The sequence below is a fragment of the Lissotriton vulgaris genome, chromosome 9, assembly GCF_964263255.1.
Source record: "Lissotriton vulgaris chromosome 9, aLisVul1.2, whole genome shotgun sequence".
Classification (NCBI taxonomy): domain Eukaryota; kingdom Metazoa; phylum Chordata; class Amphibia; order Caudata; family Salamandridae; genus Lissotriton; species Lissotriton vulgaris.
In genome coordinates, this window is record NC_141697.1 from 502,940,634 (window position 1) to 502,961,987 (window position 21,354).

The window sequence follows — 21,354 nt, forward strand, 5'->3', positions numbered from 1 at the left end:
CTCATATCCCACAGTTTGGAAAAAGGCTATCATCAAGCCACTTTTGAAAAAAGCCACCCTCGACCCCACTTCCCCTTCCAGCTACAGACCCATTGCCTGTCTTGCGTTCCCTGCAAAAATATTTGAAAAACTAATGAACATGCAGCTCTCCAAATTCATTGATGCTAACAACCTGCTGGACGAAACTCAGTTTGGATTTAGGTAAGGGCATGGAACCGAGACAGCCCTAATAAAAGCGGCTGACGAAATTAGAATGACGCCAGACAAAGGCGGTGCGGCAGTTTTGATACTGCTCGACCTATCCGCGGCCTTTGACACGGTCGATCACTCCACACTGATCGACCGTGTCTCAGCATTCGGCATCCAGCATAAGGCCAAAGACCTTCTTGCTTCTTTTTTGCCAATCGCTCTCAAGCTGTAAAATGAGGCCCTTTCTTCTCCCACATGTTTTCCCTTCCATGTGAAGTACTGCAGGGCTCCTCGCTAAGTCCGACCCTGTTTAATATCTATGTTTCAGACTTAGCGAGGGTGATCAAGTCCTATGGCATTAGTCTCACAACCTACGCCGATGACACCCAGCTTGTTCTATCTGTACATCATGACGGACTTTCAGTTGCAGCAAACTTTCAAGAGGGAATGCTTGCCATCAGCTCCTGGATGTCTTCCAACTGAAAAGACCGAGGTAATGACATTTGGGAAGATTGAACCTGCCTGGTCCCCCCACTGGTGGCCCAATGAGATGGGTCCTCCACCCGAACCTGTCACTAAGGTTCGTAACCTTGGAGTGGTGTTTGACGATAGACTGCTCTTCCACCACCACGTAAATACGGTAGTCTCCACCTCCTTCTTTACTTTAAAGAAGATCAAGAAGCTTCTCCCTTACCTTCTCACATCAGCCTGTAAAACTTTGATCAGTACCCTCATTTTCTCCAGAACAGACTTCTGTAATGCCCTCCTCCTTAATGTGCAGGGAAAAGTTCTCAATAGGCTTCAACTAGTGCAGAACGCCTCAGCCAGAATCTTGTTGGGCATACTCAAGTTCACCTCCATCACTCCGTTCAATTGACAGCTTCACTGGCTTCCTGTCAAAAGCCGTACAAAATTTAAGGCACTTTGTATTGCTTACAAAGCTATTAACAACTCTGGCCCTCAGTTTCTCAAACAAGCTTCCGTCCTCTTCTAACTCCCAGGACCCTTTGCTCATCTTCAGCTCATCTGCTTAATGTCCAACGCACAAGGAAAGCTAACTGGGGTGACAGATGCTTTGTGATTTCCACGGCCAGATTATGGAATTCACTTCCACTCACTATTAAAACTTCCCCCACCCTCCTTAGCTTCAGGAAGCAATTAAAAACCTGGCTGTTTCCGCATTAAGATCTGTTATTTGTCATCATCGGATCAGTTAAGCGCCGAGACACCCTTGGGTATTTGCGCACTATAAAAATTGCCAAAACATAAACATAAACTTAAAGATCTTGCAATCCTCACTTTGAGGTGTTCCCACCAACCACTCATGAACTCTGACTTCAGAGGAGCCAGCAGGAATGGGGCTGACTCTACGAAAGGTGAGTGGAAGTGCAGGAAACAACACTTTGGTGCACTTGGTGTGTCATTGTTTGGCCTTGGGGGTGATGGGGAGCGCAGCATTAAAATGACATGTTAAACCACCAGCCAATAAACCAGATGAACAGATTATCAGCTACAAGATATCAGATTCTGTAGTGCAATTCAGCGCACACCAGTGGTATCTTAAGGAGTATGAATATGCACACGTCTTAAGAAACCTTAAGGATCCTGCAGAAAAGTGGAGTACTATGTGGTGTGGGGATTAGACCTCACCATGTAATACTATCATGTAACCTCAAAGATAGTCCTTGGATTCACAGTGACAATTCCTTAGCTCAGTCCCGGTAGTGTGGCAAAGAGTCAGTCAGGCTTTACTAGAGGTACATGCATTAAGCATTTCAGAGTAGCAACATGGACAATAAGTAATTGACACAACTAAAGAGAAATCTTTCACCAATTTATAAACATAAAGTGTATTTTTATCTTAGTTTAGACACCAAAACGAATGGAATTGAATGCATGCAACCAGAGTTATAGATTTTAAAAATACTAGAAAATGAATGCCAAATAATGCAAAGAAAATGTAACATTTTGGTAAATTGTAAAAACCACTAGTGACAATTGGTCACATGCAGGTCGAGTTGTGTTGTACCCTTCTGGATAAAGGTGATGTGGGGCCCAGGACCAATCCATGATAGTCAGTTCAATTTTACCTGGCCCGTAGAACCCAGGTGCAGAATTGTCCTGGCTGTCCCTGGTGCTAAACAGGAGCAGCAGAAGAGATGCTTTTTGCACTGTAACGGTGCAACTGAGAAAAAAAGATGCAAAAAGACAACAACTGAGTGGTTGCTGACATCGGTTGAAGATCACGTGGAATTCTTTCTTGATGCAGCCTCGAGTAAAGAGGTCGGTTGCTGGAATGGCGACCAATAAGCCATGGCAGCAGTAAGTGGTGCAGAAAGTAACTTCAACAACCTGCAGCCCACGGGAACACAGTAGCTGCCTGTAACTTTGTGAAAGACAGGACTACTGTTCTCACAATGCACTAGGCCATATGGATTTTGGTTATCCCTTAGCGGGCAAGTGTAGCCAGTGATTCTTCAGATGAGGAGCACCTGTTCTACCTGCAGTTTTCAGGGGGCAATGCCACTAGTCTAGGGGAGCATGAGGGTGCTTCAGGATTCCCAAGGGGTCCCTCTGTCTCGGGGAACTGAGAGATGGCCTAGGATGAGTCTCAATCAGGCAGTTCTAAGAGCGTTGCCACAAGTGCAGGGTATCCCTCTTTTGCTTTGTGCAAGTCTTGTTGTCGCAGTCACAGGTCTCTTCTTCCATCCTCTTCAATGCAGGTTGTTCAGAACTGAAGTTCTGGGTGTCCCTTAAATCCTAGATTTAGGGGAGTTAAGGGTGTGGGAGCTAGTAGCCAATGGGCAGCTAGTCCCTCAGCTAATCTGCCCCTGCTGTGATCACATCCAGGGGTGTAGGTCACGTTTTCTACCCATAAACTCTAGTCTGTCAGTCCTAAGAATGGCATAAATAACATTTTAGTGTAAGACCAGGCTTCTCATCCAGGAGGTGGGGAAAGCCTTCTCAGGGTGTACACCTCCTTGACTAACTCATTTCCTGCCTGTCGGGATGCAGATGTTACCATGTCACCTGCTGGTTCCATCTAAATGCAACAGTGTGGCACTGTGGCAGGGGGAGGACTCTTTCTTCCATTAGGAGTCAATCCTGATGCATATCATGGCCAATGTAGCCTTTGAAGCTTAACACCTTGATGTTCCATTTCACTAGCCTGCTTGGTAGGAGGGAGGTGTGACCTCCTTCTTGCCCAAGCCTTTGTTCCTGACTACTCCTGGGAGTGATCACACTGCCTGGCAGAAGGTCAGAATCTTGGTTTGGCATATTTGGATAAATGTGTAAAGTTGATTTATGGGTATTTTAATTTTGTTGTGTGTTTCAAAAAAATGACATCCCACAGAATTTCATTTCATATCGGCAAGATTGTCACAATTCACTTTATAAAATCCTCTTACTTTACAGTTAGTGAAAACAGTAAACATTAGTCTTCAGGTTAAAAGAATAAGGAGCAATCACAAAACACAACCCTACATTTGACCTCTGTTTTCGGAATCACAGCAAATGTGACAAGATAAAAACATAATTTAAAGGCATCTTTATTACTCATTTACCTTTGGAACCCCAGCATGTTTATTTTGGGGGTGATATAGCACCCCCTCACCCCTACCCCCAGCACCTATTGCAGCAAGGCTGGGGTAGAGTTAGTTGCATGTCAGGTATTGACATAGGGCCTCATTATGACTGTGGAAGTCGGACAGCCACTGGACGTCTGCGGTCAATAGGGATCAAGGATCCTGTGGCGATGGCGCAGAGGTCACAGGCAGAAATATGCTAGTGGCGCCGCTGCAGCACCGCCGAAGATATTTCAAGTTGGCTCTCAGCCACCCTTTTTGTTCTGCTACCCTTTTCATGGTGGTGAGCATGCCATGAAAAGCGAGGCAGAGAGTCAACAGGGGTCCTCCTGTGCCTCTGGGCCTGGGAGTGAATGTGGGGGACCACATGTAGTGCCCCCTCGATTTGCACACCCAGTTCCTGGATGGAGTAACTTGTATGCTCACTTTGCAGAAAGGTACAAGTGGCACTTTGAGAGCAGCAATCTGCATAGTAGGCTCTATTATGAGCCTACCACTGTCGCTGTCAGACCGCCTCAGGAATAAAGTTCTGATCTGGCGAGCGATCTCACCACTGGGTTGGTGGTCCTACAGCAGAAGGCACATTGCACCGTCCGATGTAGGACCGTCAAACACGTAATAAGGGACTCTGACGCAGGGCCCTACAGCTCCTGTAGCACCAGGCATTGGCAAAGGAGTCCCAAACCTTCAGGGTGCTCTTATTCAGCCAAAGGCCAATGAATATCTATAAAATATAGGAGACTCAGGGACCTTGTCACAATCTGCCGTGGCTGAGGGGTGTGGTATTCTGCTTTACACCACTGCCCCAGTCCCATAAGTCTTCTCAGAGCGGCAGACAGCAGTCTATTGAGAAATCACCAAAGGACTCCAAACGTCCACGGAGGGACCCAGGGAGAGCCGTGCGCGAGCCGGTCTCTCCCTGGGTTTGTTCGCGCGAGGACGACTGGGCGCAGGACAGGTGGGGTTGTTGATTAGAAGGGAAGTTATATAAGAGGTCTAGGGCAGGCGGGAAAGCAACGCGCTAGTGGGAGGTTGGAGAGGAAGGTTCTTTTGCCCTGTACCTGTATTCTGGGGGCCATGAACGACTTTGCGGCGGTCCGGCGGGCTGTGCAAATCATTTGGGAGGCGGGGAGAGAGGCTTTCCTTCGTTATGGAGTTCCTGGATCGGCGTGTTTGGGTTTGGCCCGCCCCCATCACAGGGCGGCCGTAGGCGTGGCACAGGCAGCCACGGCGTGTCTTTCTCCGCGGCCGGAGGATGACGAGGACGGAGCTGCGGCCCTGCCGGCTGTTCCCCCGGTGGTGGCTGCGGGTTTCCATGGTGCCGTGGCGCCCTCCCCTGAAGTGCCAGGCGCCCACCTGCTGGTATGTTTGGCCCACACTGGGGCTGCCGGCTTGCGAGGGGCGCCCGGCGGGAGGCGGGGTCGGTCTGTAGGGTGCCTTGTGCAGGGGTCGGGAGTTTTTCCCACCTCTTTCAAAGCTGGGCAGTCCTCCGTGTGTGACGGGGCTCCGCGGGGGAGGAGCCCCGACTTGTTGTGCCTCACACATGTTTCTGGTATTGCTCAAGTAGAGGGCGGGCGCCCTGTGCCCTGCTGGTTGTGTCCCCAGGTGCTTCTTCGTACTTTTTGTTGGAGGGGCAGTGTTCCCTCCTGTCCGCTGTCCCCCCTCCCCTCTCTCCTTTGTCCATTGCTGCAGGGGGGGTAGGCTGCTCTCGGGTCTGTCTCCCCGTCCGGTCTGGGTGGATCCTGGCGGGGGGTGCTTCCCCGGAGCTGGTTTGCTCTCCCGTGGCCTGTCCGCGCTGTCCATTCCCCGGCCCCCGGGCTCCGGTTATGGGGCTTGCTGGGCCTTGTTCTGGTTTCCGGCGGGACAACTGTGCTGGTCTGGGTGGGGCGGGCTCTTGGGGGGGAGGGGGGGGGGGGTCTTGCGCCATCCAGCCTGGTTGTTTTTTCCAAGCATTGCGTGGGGGCCCGGTGCCTTACAGGGCGGTCTGGCGGGCGGTTTGAGCGGTGGCCCATGGGTTGTGCCTTGTCCTGGTGGGTTGTCTGTGGGCGTTCCCCTTGGCTCCAGTGGGGTGTCACTCTCGCTGTTTCCTCGCAGTCTGGCTTGAGCGGCCCTCGTTTTTCCCGGTTTCGGCTCCAGCTGGTCGGCTGGTGGCTGGTGAGAGGCTTGCGGACTGACCATATGGCTGTCTCATGTGGGGGGGGTCCGGGAGAGTTATCTGGAGCGGATTACTCTTCTGCAGCGCTGTGCGCAGTGACGGCATTAAATGGCAATATTACGATGGGGGACTTGGTGAAGGGGCTCTGCCTAGTGGCAGTACGCAGTTTTCTTTTTCTGGTGATGTTTTTACAGTTGGATGTACATGCTGATGATTTGGGAGAGGGGGAATTGAGGGAGATGGACGTTGGGCTTTTGGCAGCACGGGCCCATCCGGGTGGGGCATTTTTCTGTGATTCTCGTATCTTGCAGGGGTCATGTGCGGACCACGGCACGGTACGAGGGTCGGCGAGAAGTCGTCCGACTCAGGGGGATCCTGTGGTCTTTCCTCAGAAGTTCTCCCAGTTGCCAAGAGGTACGATTGGGCGGTAGTCCGTTTTAAAAAAATTTTTTAAAAAATAAAAAATTATGGGGTTATTGGGGAGCGAGTCGCTCTAGCACCGCTGCTTGTGCGGCATGCGGAGGTGAATACTCATTTTGAGGGGGACGTTGACAGCACCTATGGAGCAGGTTGCGGGGGATAGTATCCTTCCCAAGAGATTTACTTATTTGTCTGAGTTTCCTCAATCTAGAGTTTGGAATGGCGGAGGATAGTATCCTTCCTAGGCGAGAGGCAACAAGGGGAGAGTCTCCCTGCTAAGCGTACCAGATCTATCGGTACTGGTGTTGGGGTGATTGAGGAGCGAGTCGCTCGAGCACCGCTGCTTGTACGGCATGCGGAGGTGAATACTCATTTTGAGGGGGACGTTGACAGCACCTATGGAGCAGGTTGCGGGGGATAGTATCCTTCCCAAGAGATTTACTTATTTGTCTAAGTTTCCTAAATCTAGAGTCTGGAATGGCGGAGGATAGTATCCTTCCTAGGCGAGAGGTAACAAGGGAGAGTCTCCCTGATAGGAGTACCAGATCTATTGGTACTGGTGTTGGGGTGAATGAGGGGCGAGTCGCTCGAGCACCGCTGCTGATGCGGCAGTCGGAGGTGCATGCTAATGTTGCAGGGGATGTTTCCGACAGTGGGCTTGTGCGGACAGGGGACTCGGCTGCACCTACGGAGCAGGTGGCGGAGGATAGTATCCTTCCTAAGAGATTTGCCTTATTCTGGTGCTGGGATGTCGTTGGGGTCTCATTTATCAGAGAAAACTGAATCCAGGGTCTGGGATGGTGCGTTTGTTGATGTGTTCGGGCTCCTGCATTGTGTTGTGCAGGCAACGGCAGGGTTTACGGAAGAAGACTTTGAGTTGGCTCAGCGGCTGCGAGTCCCGAAGTCTATTGACAATTGGACTACGCACCAAAACGGCGGCTGGGGAGTTCCGGCTCCTACACCATTTGTCCTGGCCGGAGGGTTCATCTATCACTGATTTCATCGACCATGCAGTTTCTAGCGTGTCTTATGCTCCGGTGGCTGACGCCCTGAGGCTGGTTTGCACTGCGGGCCCTGGTGCTCTGCTGATGGACAATGACATTAGATTGGTTTTCGCCTTCTGCCCATTCATCCGTGGGATTTTTGGTCTCTTGGGTATGCACTTTGGGGGACATTTTCTGTGTTGACAGGGTTTTGCCGATGGGCTGTTCGGTGTCCTGTGCCCTCTTCGGGACTTTCAGTATTTTTTCTGCAATAGCGCTTTCACTTTCATCAGTGGCCATGTTTTGGTATGTCATTGTTTGGATGCTTTCCTTTTCATTGATGCACGGTCTGGGCAGTGTCGGTTGGCCCTTGCGATCTTTCAGGCTATGACCATGGAGCTGGGTGCCCCTTTTGGGACCGGTAAGACCACATGCACATGTACCATGTTGACCTTTTTGGGAATTGCAATCGATGCCACGGTTATGGTTGCGAGGCTGCCTGCTGGCAAGGTGCGCAAAATCTCTGATTTCATCGGGTTGGTGTTGGGCAAATGCACGTTGGAGCTCCGGAAGGTTCGGCAGTTGCTGGGGTGTTTGTACTTTGCGTGCCGAGTGGTTCGTGCGGGTCGGACGTTTTTGTAGGCGTCTGGGCTTGGCCCTGTCAGGGGCCAGTCTTCCTCATCATCGGGTGCGCCTTACCGCACCTGTCCGTGCAGTTTTGGGTTTCTGGTTGCAAATTTTTGCAGGATTTCAACGGCGTGTCCTTGTTTTTTGCGGACAAGGCCATTATCTGACAGGTGTCGCTCTTCACGGACGATTCTGGTGCCCACGGCTTTGGCATCTTTTGGGACGGGCGTTGGTGCGTGGTTGGCTGGCCTGTTCATTGGCAGGGGCAGGGGCGCAGCATCGTTTTTTAGGACTGTTCCTTTTGCTGGCGGCTCTGTACATCTGGGGGGAAGAGTTCCGGGCCCGATCTGTGTTGTTCCACGTGGACAATATGGCGATGGTTGACCTTGCTAACAGACAGAGTGCACAGGGTTTTTTACGTGAGTTGACACTGTTGCGTGCTTTCATGTTGCAGTGTTTGCAGCTGGTTATTGTATTCACAGCTCGATATGTTCCAGGGGTCACTAATTGCATTGCTGATGCTTTATCTCGCTTTCAGGGGTTGGACTTCCGACGCTTGGCTCCTGGGGCAGATCTAGAACCGTTAACGATCCCGCAGTACGTATGGGCCTTGGGGGATTGAGTGTCTTACAGTTGGTTGAGCATTCAGGGCTGACACCACCCGTCAAAGCTATTTCCAGGCTTGGGGGGGGAATCTTTGCAGTTGGGTGCGAACAATTTTTCGGTCAGGCATCGGTGGGTTTTTTGTCTGATGAGCGTTTTAGTTTGTATTTAGTTTTTTATTGGTGGACGGAGGCCTCTCCCTCACGACAATTTTGGGTAAGCTGGCAGGGATCTCTTTTTTATGGGCAGCTTCGGTGGGGAGGGATCCTGCTGGGGGGGGTGCTGGTCATGAAGGTTTTGAAGGTTTGGGTAGATTGTAGGCCGGTGCCCGGAGGCTGCGGAAGCCGGTGAATTTTGATTTGCTTCAACTGATGTTAGCCCAGTTGGCTGTCTGTTGTTCTGACGTTTTTGAGTGTCGGAAGTTTCGTTTGGGTTTTGTGTGGTTATTTTTGGGGGCATCCCGTGCTTCTGAGTTGTTGGGTTTGAGCAACAGGGCGGGTATGACTACTTGGTGGAGTGGTGCTGGCACAAGACAGGGTTCGCCTCTGGTTGCGAATGTCTAAAACAGTTCAGTTGGGAGGGGCACGTGGGTTTTTCTTGGGGCGGAGCGGTTTTTTCATTTCTTGTTGTCCTGTAGGGGAATGGGAGGCTTTCTGGGTGTCCCCTCATTTTTACACTGGGGGGTCATTTTTCTGTTCCGCTGATGGCAGTCTGATTGTTGTTTCGCAGTTGTTGGCTGTTCTGAGTAAGGTGCTGTTAGGTCTGAGGCGGGATCCTTTTCAATTTGGTACTCATTCCTTTTGGATTGGGGCGGCGACGGATGATGCCTGGCTGGGGTGGGACTGGTCCCAGATTCGGTGAATTGGGAGTTGCAGGTCGAGATGTTGTGCGAAGTATGTAAGAAAATGACTCGCCTTTGTTTTTCCTAACATTTGTTTTTCTCCTAGGTCCTTTATAAAAAAAAAAATTCAAAAAACGCGCCATGAGAAAGAAAGCACCATGGTGATCTGGACGGTGTTTGTGCCACGCTTATAATGGACTGGGGCGAGGAATTCTTCGGCCATGGAAACGGCACGGGCAACATATTGAATCGTTCTATGACACTGTTTGGTACAGACTTATGCATTTATTAGTTGGCTCACCCTCATTTGCAAATTTCTGAGAAGCATTTATTTTGCGGGGTTGGAGTCCACCTGTCTCAATTGGGTCTTTCTTTTATCTTTTGGAATTGCGTGATTTAATAGCTACAGTATTGGCTGTGCAATTGTGGTGTTACTCGACCTCCCCCCCCTTCTTTGTCCTTGCCTTTGGGTGGGGCAGGAAAACTCTAAAGGTTTTCCTGGGTGGCGGTTTCTAGTGGGGGGTGGGCAGCCTGGAGCGGGTTGGTCCATCCTCAAAGGGCAGTTAAAGGAAATGAGGGGGTATTCTTCAAGAGTTAGTTGTTTCTGGTTTGGGTTAGGTTTAACTTGGTGGGGGGGTTACTCCTAGGTAGGGATGCTTAGTCAAGCTGGAAGATTTGGATTTTATTAATTATTAAATAATGTGTTGGAAAGATGTTTGATGTACACACCTGTCTTAAATAAAGTGGCCTTTCTTGCTCTCAAAGAGGTGTGGACAGTGTTTTCTTGCGCGAGGAGGGACCCAGGGAGAGCCGTGCGCGAGCCGGTCTCTCCCTGGGTTTGTTCGCGCGAGGACGACTGGGCGCAGGACAGGTGGGGTTGTTGATTAGAAGGGAAGTTATATAAGAGGTCTAGGGCAGGCGGGAAAGCAACGCGCTAGTGGGAGGTTGGAGAGGAAGGTTCTTTTGCCCCACCCATCCTTCCCCCTTTTTCTCTCGGTTTTTTCCCCATTTTGCAGTATTTTTCGGTACTGCTATGGCCTTCTGGCCTTGCCACTTTAGGACAGGTGTCTTGTTCTTTTGTAGGCGGTTTCTAGTGGGGGGTGGGCAGCCTGGAGCGGGTTGGTCCATCCTCAAAGGGCAGTTAAAGGAAATGAGGGGGTATTCTTCAAGAGTTAGTTGTTTCTGGTTTGGGTTAGGTTTAACTTGGTGGGGGGGTTACTCCTAGGTAGGGATGCTTAGTCAAGCTGGAAGATTTGGATTTTATTAATTATTAAATAATGTGTTGGAAAGATGTTTGATGTACACACCTGTATTAAATAAAGTGGCCTTTCTTGCTCTCAAAGAGGTGTGGACAGTGTTTTCTTGCGCGATGGGCCTTTGAAGGGCTTGGTGCAGTTGTATTGAGGGACTCTGCACTCATATTAGTTATCAGTCATAGATGGCGTGCAAATTGGCATCGATATTTGTATCAACCGAGCAACGCATAAGAATATTTTTGCTCTGGCTGGCAGGTGCAGAAATTCCAGCCAGCGGGTTGATGCAAATGTTTTGGCGCAGCCAGCGAAAAAATACAGTGCGCCTGTGGGCACCACAGATAAACGTATTGTTCCACTCACTTTCACCCAGCTCACCCGTTCTCCGGTTGCGTGCCCCCTTAGTGTCCTGAAAATACTTACCTCCTTCCCTCACCTCCCTCTGCCTGCTGAGGTGACTATTGGAGTAAGTGGACTTCTGTGGTATTTATAGTTAAGGGCTCCTCCCAGGAGACCGTCGAGGAGTCTTTGCCAACTTGAGTACCGCTGCTTCCGACGCGTTCACCCACACCTGCTCAGCGTGTGAAGAACAATGAAATGAGACCCCCATGGACCCAAAGAGCGGCGATCTCTTCCTGCCCCTGACAACACGCTGTGACGATGCAGTAAAATTGTCCGCGCGAACTTTCCACCTGATTAGTGCCCGTTTGACACCTGAATATACTAATTAGCGAACAAGAGGATATCAGTTAACATTTGCAAAGTGGCTAGCACTGTGCTGCTGCTCCAAGTGTGGTGCATGTTATAGTAACTTTTAATGTATGTGGGAAACACAATTGTATATGAAACAAACAGAAAATACACAGTAAATTGTGGATGATGAGGCACTACAGTAAAGCCATACTTATTAAACAAAACGCTGCAGCAGAATCTCATAATCGAAGTTGTTCTATGTGGAGGCTGCCTGTTACCATGTCACCTGCTGGTTCCATCTAAATGTAGCATACATTTCACAGGAAGTGAGCGTCAAAAGGTTGAATCACAGTTGTACAGTACAGTGTAGTTATGTTGTATTAAGACCTGCTATTTACAGCGCTTTGAATCTGCGAGGCTGTGGTGGTAATTTAAAGATTGTCCTCTCCTATTCGGGGCATGATCTTCTTAAAGTTGCTATTGCCTCATACTGACATAAACAGAGAACGTTTACAGGTGGCGTCAGGCAGCAATGATTGAACCAATGGCAGGTTTTTCAATATATTCAGGGACAAAGCTGGATAGTGGGACACTGGTTAGTGCAAGATGTGAAGACTCCTTGTGTAACTTCTATTCCAACATTTTGAAAGAGGGAGAGTTTGGAAAAAAAGTGATACATTTATTTACATGTAGAAGCCCCGGTCTAAAAGTGAAAAATCTTCAACATTACACAGGTGAATTCTCTAGGCTGCCAGACCCAGCAGTCTGAGCATGAATGCACACCTTGTGAAAGGAGTGTCAGTGTTAGGCTTTAGGTGGCTATCAGCCAGAATGATTCTTGAACAAAAAATGCTTAAGGCTCTTTAAATCATGCCTTTGTAAGTTCTTAGCTGGAAGTTAAAAAAGATCCGCTGCTTGCACATAGAGTGACCATCTGGCATGAGTGCAAATTCAGGACGGTGAGTGTAAAAACTCAGGACAAAGAGTCAAAATTCAGGACATAAATTCAGGACATGAGGTCAAAATTCAGGAGAAAACTTTCGGGACAAAAGGTAAGTTTTACAGATAGATCAGAGGAGGTCAGGCAACAGCACATAAGTAATGCCATCCATATTCAAACATATTCAACCATTAGAAAACCTATCCATCATGTATCCTTCTATCCAACATTTCATTCATCCATCCCTCCATCCACCCTTTCACTTAGTCATCCATCCAACCTTTCACCCTATCCATCCGTACACTCATCCATCCACTCTTCCACCCATCCATCCATCCACACAGCCATTTACCCTTTAACCCATACAGCCACCCTTTCGCTTACTCATCCATCCACCCAGTCACTCATCCTTCCACCCATTCACCCTTTCAGTCATTCATCTACCCTCCCCTTCTCTCTCCATCAACCCTTTCACTTAGCCATCCTTCCATCCATCCACCCACCCATCCATATACTCATCCACTCATGAATCCATCCATTGACCCTATCACTCATCCCTCTTTTCACTCACCAACCATTCACCCTTTTACCCATCCAATTATCTACCCAGTCACTCATCCTTCCACCCATTCACCCTTTCAGTCATCCATATACCCTCCCCTTCTCTCTCCATCAACCCTTTCACTTTTCCATCCTTCCATCCATCCACCCACCCATCCATATACTCATCCACTCATGAATCCATCCATTGACCCTATCACTCATCCACCCTTTTACTCATCCATCCATCCATCCATCCATCCACCCTTTTATCCATCCACCCATACATCCATCTATTTACCTTTTCTCTCACCCATCCTTCCACTCACTCACTCACTCACTCACTCATCCATCCATCCTTTCTGTCATTGCCCATCCATTCACCCTTTCATTCATCCATTCACCCTTTTACTAATCCATCCAGCCATCCACCCATCCCTTCAATTACTCACTTGCCCACCTTTTCATATTAATTATGAGCTGAGGGGGGCGTGGCCAAGATGGCGGCGTGAGAGGACGGAAAGCTCCATTGCTCCCGCCGACGGCCCGCATAGCGCCGGCCTCCGGGCTGTTATAGCGTCCAGTGATATCGGCGAAGGAGGCGGTTTGTCTGGAGGGGGCCCCTGGGCATCAGTTGGCAGCAGAGGAGGCCGCTGGGTTTTAGCCTACCGCCCAAGAGCCGGGAGAGCTTGATCGGCGGCCTGGGCGCGGAGGCCTGCGGAGGTGGCGCAGCTCAGCTTGGATTCCGGAGCATAAGTGATGTCTTCTGGGCAGGCGGTGGTCGAAGCGGATGTTACCGGTTACCTGAGCCGGGTTTAGCTGTTGAGGGATTGAGGCCGGCTGTGAGGAGGCTGCGTGCACCCTAAGAACGGCCCTGGGCGGTAGCGGAGCCGCCATCTTGAGGCTGCCGCTGAAGCTGAAATCAAGCGTGGCCGAGATGGACCTGCGACGATAGTACGGGGCCCTCCGGGAGCAGCAGCGGGGCTCCGGCAGCGGGATGCGTTGGTGACCGGCTGTGGGACGAGGTAGGTCCAGGCAGATATCGCCATTGCTGGGGCTGCGTGTGGAGCGGCCCAGCGGGAACAGAGTTCGAGATGCCTGCACCGAGGAGGAGTGGCGGCGCCGACTTGCTGGGCAGCGTCGACCGCGGTGGAATGTGGAGGCGGCACGTCCCACCGCAGGGAGAGAGCGTCCAGCCACGATCAGCTGAAGGAGGGCCCCCACTGAGAGAAGGACCTGGGTAGTGGTTCGAGTGTGCACAGGTACGGGTTTGGCTGGTGTGGCTCCAGCAGGAGGTGCAGACGGGCCTGGTGCATTCCAGACCGGACTGGGTACCCCCTGGATCCAGCACTGTGTCTGAGACTGGGGGTCCTATGATTGGAAGCAAGTGTGGGGTGGTGAACTGCGGTGGGCCCTACTTGAGGAGTCTGCACATTCTGGACCCAGGTCAAGGCGGAGCAGGTGCACCACGTATGGGTGGAGTGGATCAGTGACTGCAAGTGCGGGACCGATGATTGAAGGAGCTGCTGTGGCCCTAGTGACGCCTCGCGAGCAGAGTGGCCCTGTAGACACCCAGCAAGTCTGTTGTTGCCTTCCAGGTAGTGCTGCAGACAGAGACTTTCCAGGGGGAGAGTACTGGTAGCCGTGAGGTGGCAGGTGTGCGGTGGGCGGCCTGGACTGACACCCCAGTGACGGAAGGATACGGGCAGGACGGGGGCTTCACGGTCCGGTGAGAGACTAGGGCGGTGGGCCTACTGCCTGGTTATATGCTGGACAGAGGCCTGGTCTGAGGAGAGCGGTGGAGTCGGGGGTGGGCGATGTCCACTTCCAGAGGACGCAGAGACAAAACAGTGAAGGATCTCTTTGCCAAGGTCCAGGACAGCCTGAAGCGGGACGCAATGGCATCGGCCACAAAACAGGCATCGTCGGAGCTAGCGTCGGCCTCGGAACCTATCACTAAGGCCTTTTTGGAGTCCTTGCTCACATCTCTGCGTGATGATATCCACACACTGAAAAAGGAATTCACGAGCGAACTTCAAGAGGTCCGCAAGAATGTGGACAGCATTGGGGAAAGGGTTGCGGAGCTCGAAACCAAGAGCGATAACACGGACACTGAACTCTTAGCTCTGCAACAAGAAGTCGTCAGGCTCCATGACCAGCAGGTGGATCTCCAGACGCATCTGGAGGATCTTGAGAACCGCTCACAGCGGAATAACATAAGGATTCGCAATGTGCCGCTCAACGAGGAAACAAGAGACCTGTTTCATTTTGCGAGAGAGCTCTGCATCTGGACAGGGCTCACCGTGTTGGAGCCTTGCGTGCTGCTACGGTACTCCCCCACCCCCTGATATCCTGGTCTGTATACAGGACTTTCACACAAAGGAAGAGATCCTGCAGAGGGCCAGGCAGATGCATCTAGTGACGTTTCAAGGGCAATCACTGGTCCTTTTTCAAGATCTCTCAGCGCTCACTTTACAAAAGCGCAGGCTCTTTCGGCCGGTAACGGCCTATCTCCAGCAGCAGAACATTTCTTATAGCTGGGGCCACCCATTCCGCTTGGTCTTCAAATTGGAGAACAAACTGTACCAGCTACGCTCAGTTTCTGAGGCCTGCCGACTGTTGGGCATTGAGCCACTTGCAGAGGACCAGGAGGCAGCGAGTCAGGTGGCTGATACGGATGATTCCTAGCCCAGGTGGCGTATGGAGGGTCGGCGGCGGCGGGTGAAGAAGCCTCCTGCTGCAGTGATTGCAGAGGGCCAGAGAGCCGGGGTCGAGGCTGCTGCCTCGAACACTAACCCTCCCCAGACTAGCTGATTTATGTGCATTACTTACACTTGCTGGCCTATCTTTTTTTTTCTTCATGGTAGCGGTCGTCGGTGGAAGGGAGAGTGGTTGAGAGTATCATGGATTACCCCATACTATTACCTTTCCAATCATCTGAGGATGCAGGACATTTTGAACATTTTTTGCCAAGGTTTTTTGAGGGGTTTTGTTGGGGCAGGGTAGTTGGGGGGAGGGTTTGTTTGTTCCAGGTCCGCAGAGCTTCTTTGGGAGGGTCCAGAGCACTGTTCACATCCGACTCTGGGAGGCGGGGTCTGTCCCATACACCCCATTCACAGCTGGCCATATTTGAGAGGCACTTTTTGTACCTGGTGAGTGATGCCTGCCACTGAATTGAGAGTTCTCTTGTTAAATGTCAGGGGATTAAACAGCCCAGTGAAGCGCAAGGCAGCCCTTTCCTTATTAGAACATTCGCAGGCTGATATTTGCCTCTTACAGGAGACACATCTACTGCAGAGGGATTGCCACCGCCTCAGGGCTCGTAGTTTTCCGATGCAGTTTTTCTCCTCTGCTGCCACTAAAACCGGAGGTGTCGCGATCCTGGTGGCCCAGCGTTTTAGGGGTAAGGTTTTGCAGAAGGGGGCTGAGATACGGGGGAGACTACTGACATACAGGTTCTCCTTGGGTTCTTTAGTGTTTACTATAGGCTCTGTCTAAGCTCCCAATGAGGGTGAAGAGAAATTTTTTCACCTTGCACTCAGTGAGGCCTTTGATACCACGGACCGACATATCCTGCTGGGCGGGGATCTCAATTTAGTTTTAGATAACGCCCTGGATAGATCTGTTCAGTGTACCTCTCAATCAGGAGCACTTTCCCTGGAGGGGTTGGCCCGTATGCGGGAGGTGGGTTTAGTAGATCTCTGGTGTTGCTTTCACCCTGGGGACAGGGACTATACCTATTATTCTAATGCACATAAGACATATACACGCTCAGATTACCTACTTGCTTCCACATCACTTCAAGCACTTACGACCGGGGTGGATATCGGTACTGCATCTCTCTCGGATCATGTGCCAGTGTCCGTTGTGCTTTCTCTCCCTCCTGTTTAGCGTGCGCCGTGGAGCTGGAGGTTGAGGGGCCCGCTGTTACATCATAAGAACGTGGTTGCATGTCTCAAAGGGGTCTTAGCAGACTATCACGAACACAATAGCAATACTGACACCACATTGGCGACACAATGGGCAGCACTAAAGACAGTGTTGAGAGGTGAGCTCATTGTGATTTCAGCGGCGGATAACGTCTAATACGCTCGTAAAAGAGAGGAACTTACACGGCAGACGAAGGAGGTAGAACGCATGCACCAATGCACAATGGCCCCCCTGTTCTGGAAACATCTTAAGGCCATGCGACATCAGTAAGCGGCGTTAGTCCAGGATCGGGCGGAGTATGCGGTGTTGAGGCTGAAACACAGGTATTATACTGGCGGGGACCCGTGTGGGCGTCTGCTGGGTAATAAGTTGCGCGAGGTACGACAGCGACAGGCTGTGCAGGAGATCCTCACACAGGGGGGTGGATGGGTGACAGAGGACGCTGACATAGCTTCGGCCTTTAGTGATCTTTATGCCTCCCTCTATGCTGGGTCCGCCGTTGAGTCATCCACGGGGGAGTCCTTACTCGCTCCCATCCCTCTTCCCGCCCTCACGATAGAACAGGCAGACTTCCTATATCGGGACATCAGGCCGGAGGAGGTCATCTCTGCTTTTTTGTATCTTAAGCGGGCGAAGGCGCCAGGGCCAGATGGCTTTCCTGCAAGCTTTTATAAGACGTTCTGTTCTCAAGTGACCACCCTTTTGACAGCCCTCTTTAACTCATTCTCAGAGCCGGGCACGATCCCTACAGATCTGTTGGATGCTACTATTTCCGTCATCCCCGAGACGGGGAAAGATCACTCGCAGTGTGGGGCATACTGCCTCATTTCTCTTCCTAATGTCGACCTTAAGCTCTATATGGGCATCCTAGCAGTACGGCTTGCGCCCTTCATGAGTGACCTGATTGACCCGGATCAGACCAGGTTTTTTCCAGAACGCCAAACCGTTTGTTATTGACAGGGGTACGAGACAGGGGTGCCAGCTGTCGCCCCTGCTCTTTGCTCTATATATGGAGCCATTGGCGCAGAGGCTGAGGCTTGACCCAAAGGTGCAGGGGATTAAGTTTGGCGGTTACACGCATACTATAAGTTTGTACGCAGATGATGTGCTACTCTCTTTGTCCCATCCTAGGGAGTCACTCCCGGCGTGTCTTGAGTCCCTCGATGCAGTTGCACAAGCAGCGGGCTTTAAGGTCAACATGAACAAGTCTATGGCTTTGACTTGTGCTTAGACGGGCCCACACAGGAATACTTGCAGGAGTCCTTTCCCTTTCACTGGTCGCCTGAGGCAATCCCGTACTTAGGGATTAAGCTTGCGTCTACACTCCCTGGTACGGTTCGTATTAAGTATGCGTGGGTGAGCCAGAAGATCAGGCATGAGCTGAGTAGATGGAGGCACTTCCCCCTGTCTTGGCTGGGAAAGGTGGCGGTGGTAAAGATGACAATCCTCCCCCAGATCCTCTATTTATTCCGTACTATCCCCTTGCGGCCACCGGTGGGCTGGATTCGCCAGACCAAGTCATAACTGACTCAGTTTATCTGGAATGGTAAAAAACCCCGGAAGAAGCTTCGACTTGCGACGCTCTCCCCCGAGAAGGGGGGGGGGCGCGGCTTCCCAGACCTGCTCCTCTATTTTCAAGCGGCCCAATTGCGCTTCCTCGTGGAATGGAGCAGATGGGGGTCAGAGAAGCACTGGCTTTTTCAAGACCAGGCGGTAGCGGGTCGTCCGCTTCAGGAGATTCCCTTCCTCCGCAGGCAGCATAAACCCCCCCAATTTGTACGCTTCATACATTACCAGGGTCCCTATGGAAGTGTGGGATAGCACCAATGTTAAACATGAGTTCACCTCCTTTCCGTCGCCCCTCACACCCTTAATGGATAACCCGGATTTTACCCCGGGACAAGACTCCGTGGCTTTCGCGAAATGGCGGCCGGCAGGGTGTCGGTTCTTGTATCACTTATATGCGGAGAAAGGGGTGTTAACATTTGAGGCCTTCCGTCAGGTGTATGGTTTGCCGGAGTCGGAGAGGCTCCAATATCTTCAGGCTTGACACTGGGCGCTTAATGGCCAGGTACGCCCTGCGGCCGACAGAAGTTTGTGGCCGTATGAGTATTGGTTAATCACACGTAAATCTGATAAAAAGGTCATCTCAGACCTATACAGAATGTTACAAGTCAAATACACGCACATATATAGTTCAGGGACGGCGCGCTGGGAAAGGGAGTTAGGTCGGGTTCTCAGCCACAAAGATTGGGAGGGTATTTACTACAGGGCCCGGCAATCCGCATACCACATGGGCCTTACAGACACCCTCACTAAAGTTGCAACATATTGGTACTACACACCGGAGAGGTTACACGATATAGACCATTCTACAGAGGCGACATGTTGGTGTGGGTGTGGGTGGACAGGGACACTAGTCCAACTGCTCTGGGATTGTGCTCAGCTCCAGGGGTACTGGAAGCAGGTCCTAGACGCGGTTGATGCCCATTTTGACACTGAGATCCCACGGTTTCCTTCTTATGTACTGTTGGGGTTGCCGAATCCCATTACATATCCGCTGCGCTCCCATAGGGGCCGACAAATAGCGATTGCCCGGGGTTCTGCGATTCAGAATATTCTGCTGCTAATAAGCACTGCACATGCTCCCACGTTTCAGGGATGGCTCCATCGTTTGTGGCATGTGTTGGGTATGGAGAAGCTTTCCTTAACATTGGCAGGGGAGGGCACTAACTACTTGGAGCTGTGGCATCCCTTCTTGTCTTTGCTAGCCTCAGAGTTTCATGAGATTACTTGTCCTCGCTATCTGTGCTTGCTGCGCCTGTCATATGTGGATTAGACGGGGACGAGTTAGTCGGATGGAATCCTTGATAGAGTGGAGTAGTGGACCTGGAACTGGGTTGGCGGGTGGGTTGAGGGGGGGTGGGCTGGGTGAGGGGGATTATGATATTTGCTGTTTGTTTCTGTTCTTGTTAATGATTGTTCGCATCCACAATACGTCCGCTCCTGCTACTGGCTCTGCAGGGTGACATGGCTTTGTTCGTCTTACTACCTGAGCTTCCTACTTTGCAATGTAATAAAGGTTTGGGGCCATATAGACATGTGTTTTTGTTATATATCTGTCATATTCTCTCAATAAAAAGATTTGATACTAATTATGAGCTGAGCCTTTGTCTGCAGAGTTGCAGACAGGGGAGGCCCATCAAGAAGTTCACCCCTGCTGTAGTTCCCAAAGCAAGGGGTGGGAAGGGGGAGGGATCACTATGCCCCTGCACATAGGCAATCTGAAAAAGTGGAAGTCATGAGTCATGCATGATGCACAGTGCGAGGCCATGAGGTGACTATGAAAGGGTGTTGTTTCCAGGGCTTTAAGTGGGATGAAAAAACAAGGGACTATCTCCAAAGGGAGTGTTTGATGTAATTATTGGCATGGCTTAAAACACCTGATTTAAAAAATAAATCTGTACATAGTATAGTGTGCTGTCTGACAGGTATTTTGCCTTTTCTGTCATTGTATCCAGATATATAACAGAACAAGTAATGTTACACATACAACATGCCTGATCTATTGGCTTTGTCAATGGTCGTTAATTGCATAAAATAAAAAAAGAGCAACCATGGCTTTGTTGAATATCATATTGAAAATGAGTCAGTTCTATGATGATACTGTAAAAAACTCTGGCCCCTTCTTTTTAACATCTTTCACCAGCTTCTTTTCATGAACTGGATTCCGTAGTGGCATTGGCGTTTTTGCACATTTCTTCCATTAGACAGAATGCCCTGCCCTAGACTGAGGCTGGAAGAGGCCACCCCATACAGTAACAGCCCAGATGGCCCATTGTCATTCTGTATGTGGCAATCATCATCTCCGAACATAATGACAATGGGTGAGTTGGGCTCCTCTTGTGCTCAGAGGAAGAGTGCAAGGCGGCCCCATCAGGGAGCCGAGGCATTTTGCAGGGAACAGCTCTGCTCCCTGCAAGGCCCAAAATTACGGAGAAAAGGCGTCCATTAAAAAGGATAATCATGGACAACGGAAGTAAGATCCAAATTACGGCAGGTCCGTGAAATTTACGGAGGGTTGGTCATCCTACCTGCACATGGCTGCACTAAACCGAATGCAGACAATGTGTTTGTGCTACTGAATTGTGTCCTGGTGTAGGAAAATGACACCAGGACAAATTCAGCATATGTCCCTGAATCGGACGGCAGTCTAGAAATAGCTGCAGGAACCGGGATGCCGTGCAATCGCCCTACTTTCCAGCACCAAATGTTGCACTGTGAATGCAGCAAGGCAATGCAGTCAAATGTGGGTTGCAATGCAAAGTAAATCCTGGACTCGCATTTTGGAATATATGGTGCTGTTGAGTCCTGGTCTCATAATTGGTCAGGTGTTGCGTCTGAGACCAGAACATGCAGTCCCTCAGTGTCAGAAAGTGTACATCCCGACAACATAAGTTGACCCTTTCTCTCCAATCTCTCTCTCACATATTTATTTCCATCTTTGGTGTTCCAGTCTATAGCTTCACTGCGATTTCACTATCCTCCAGTTATCTCCTCACCATGTGATGACAGTACTTTTATGGCGAGTTA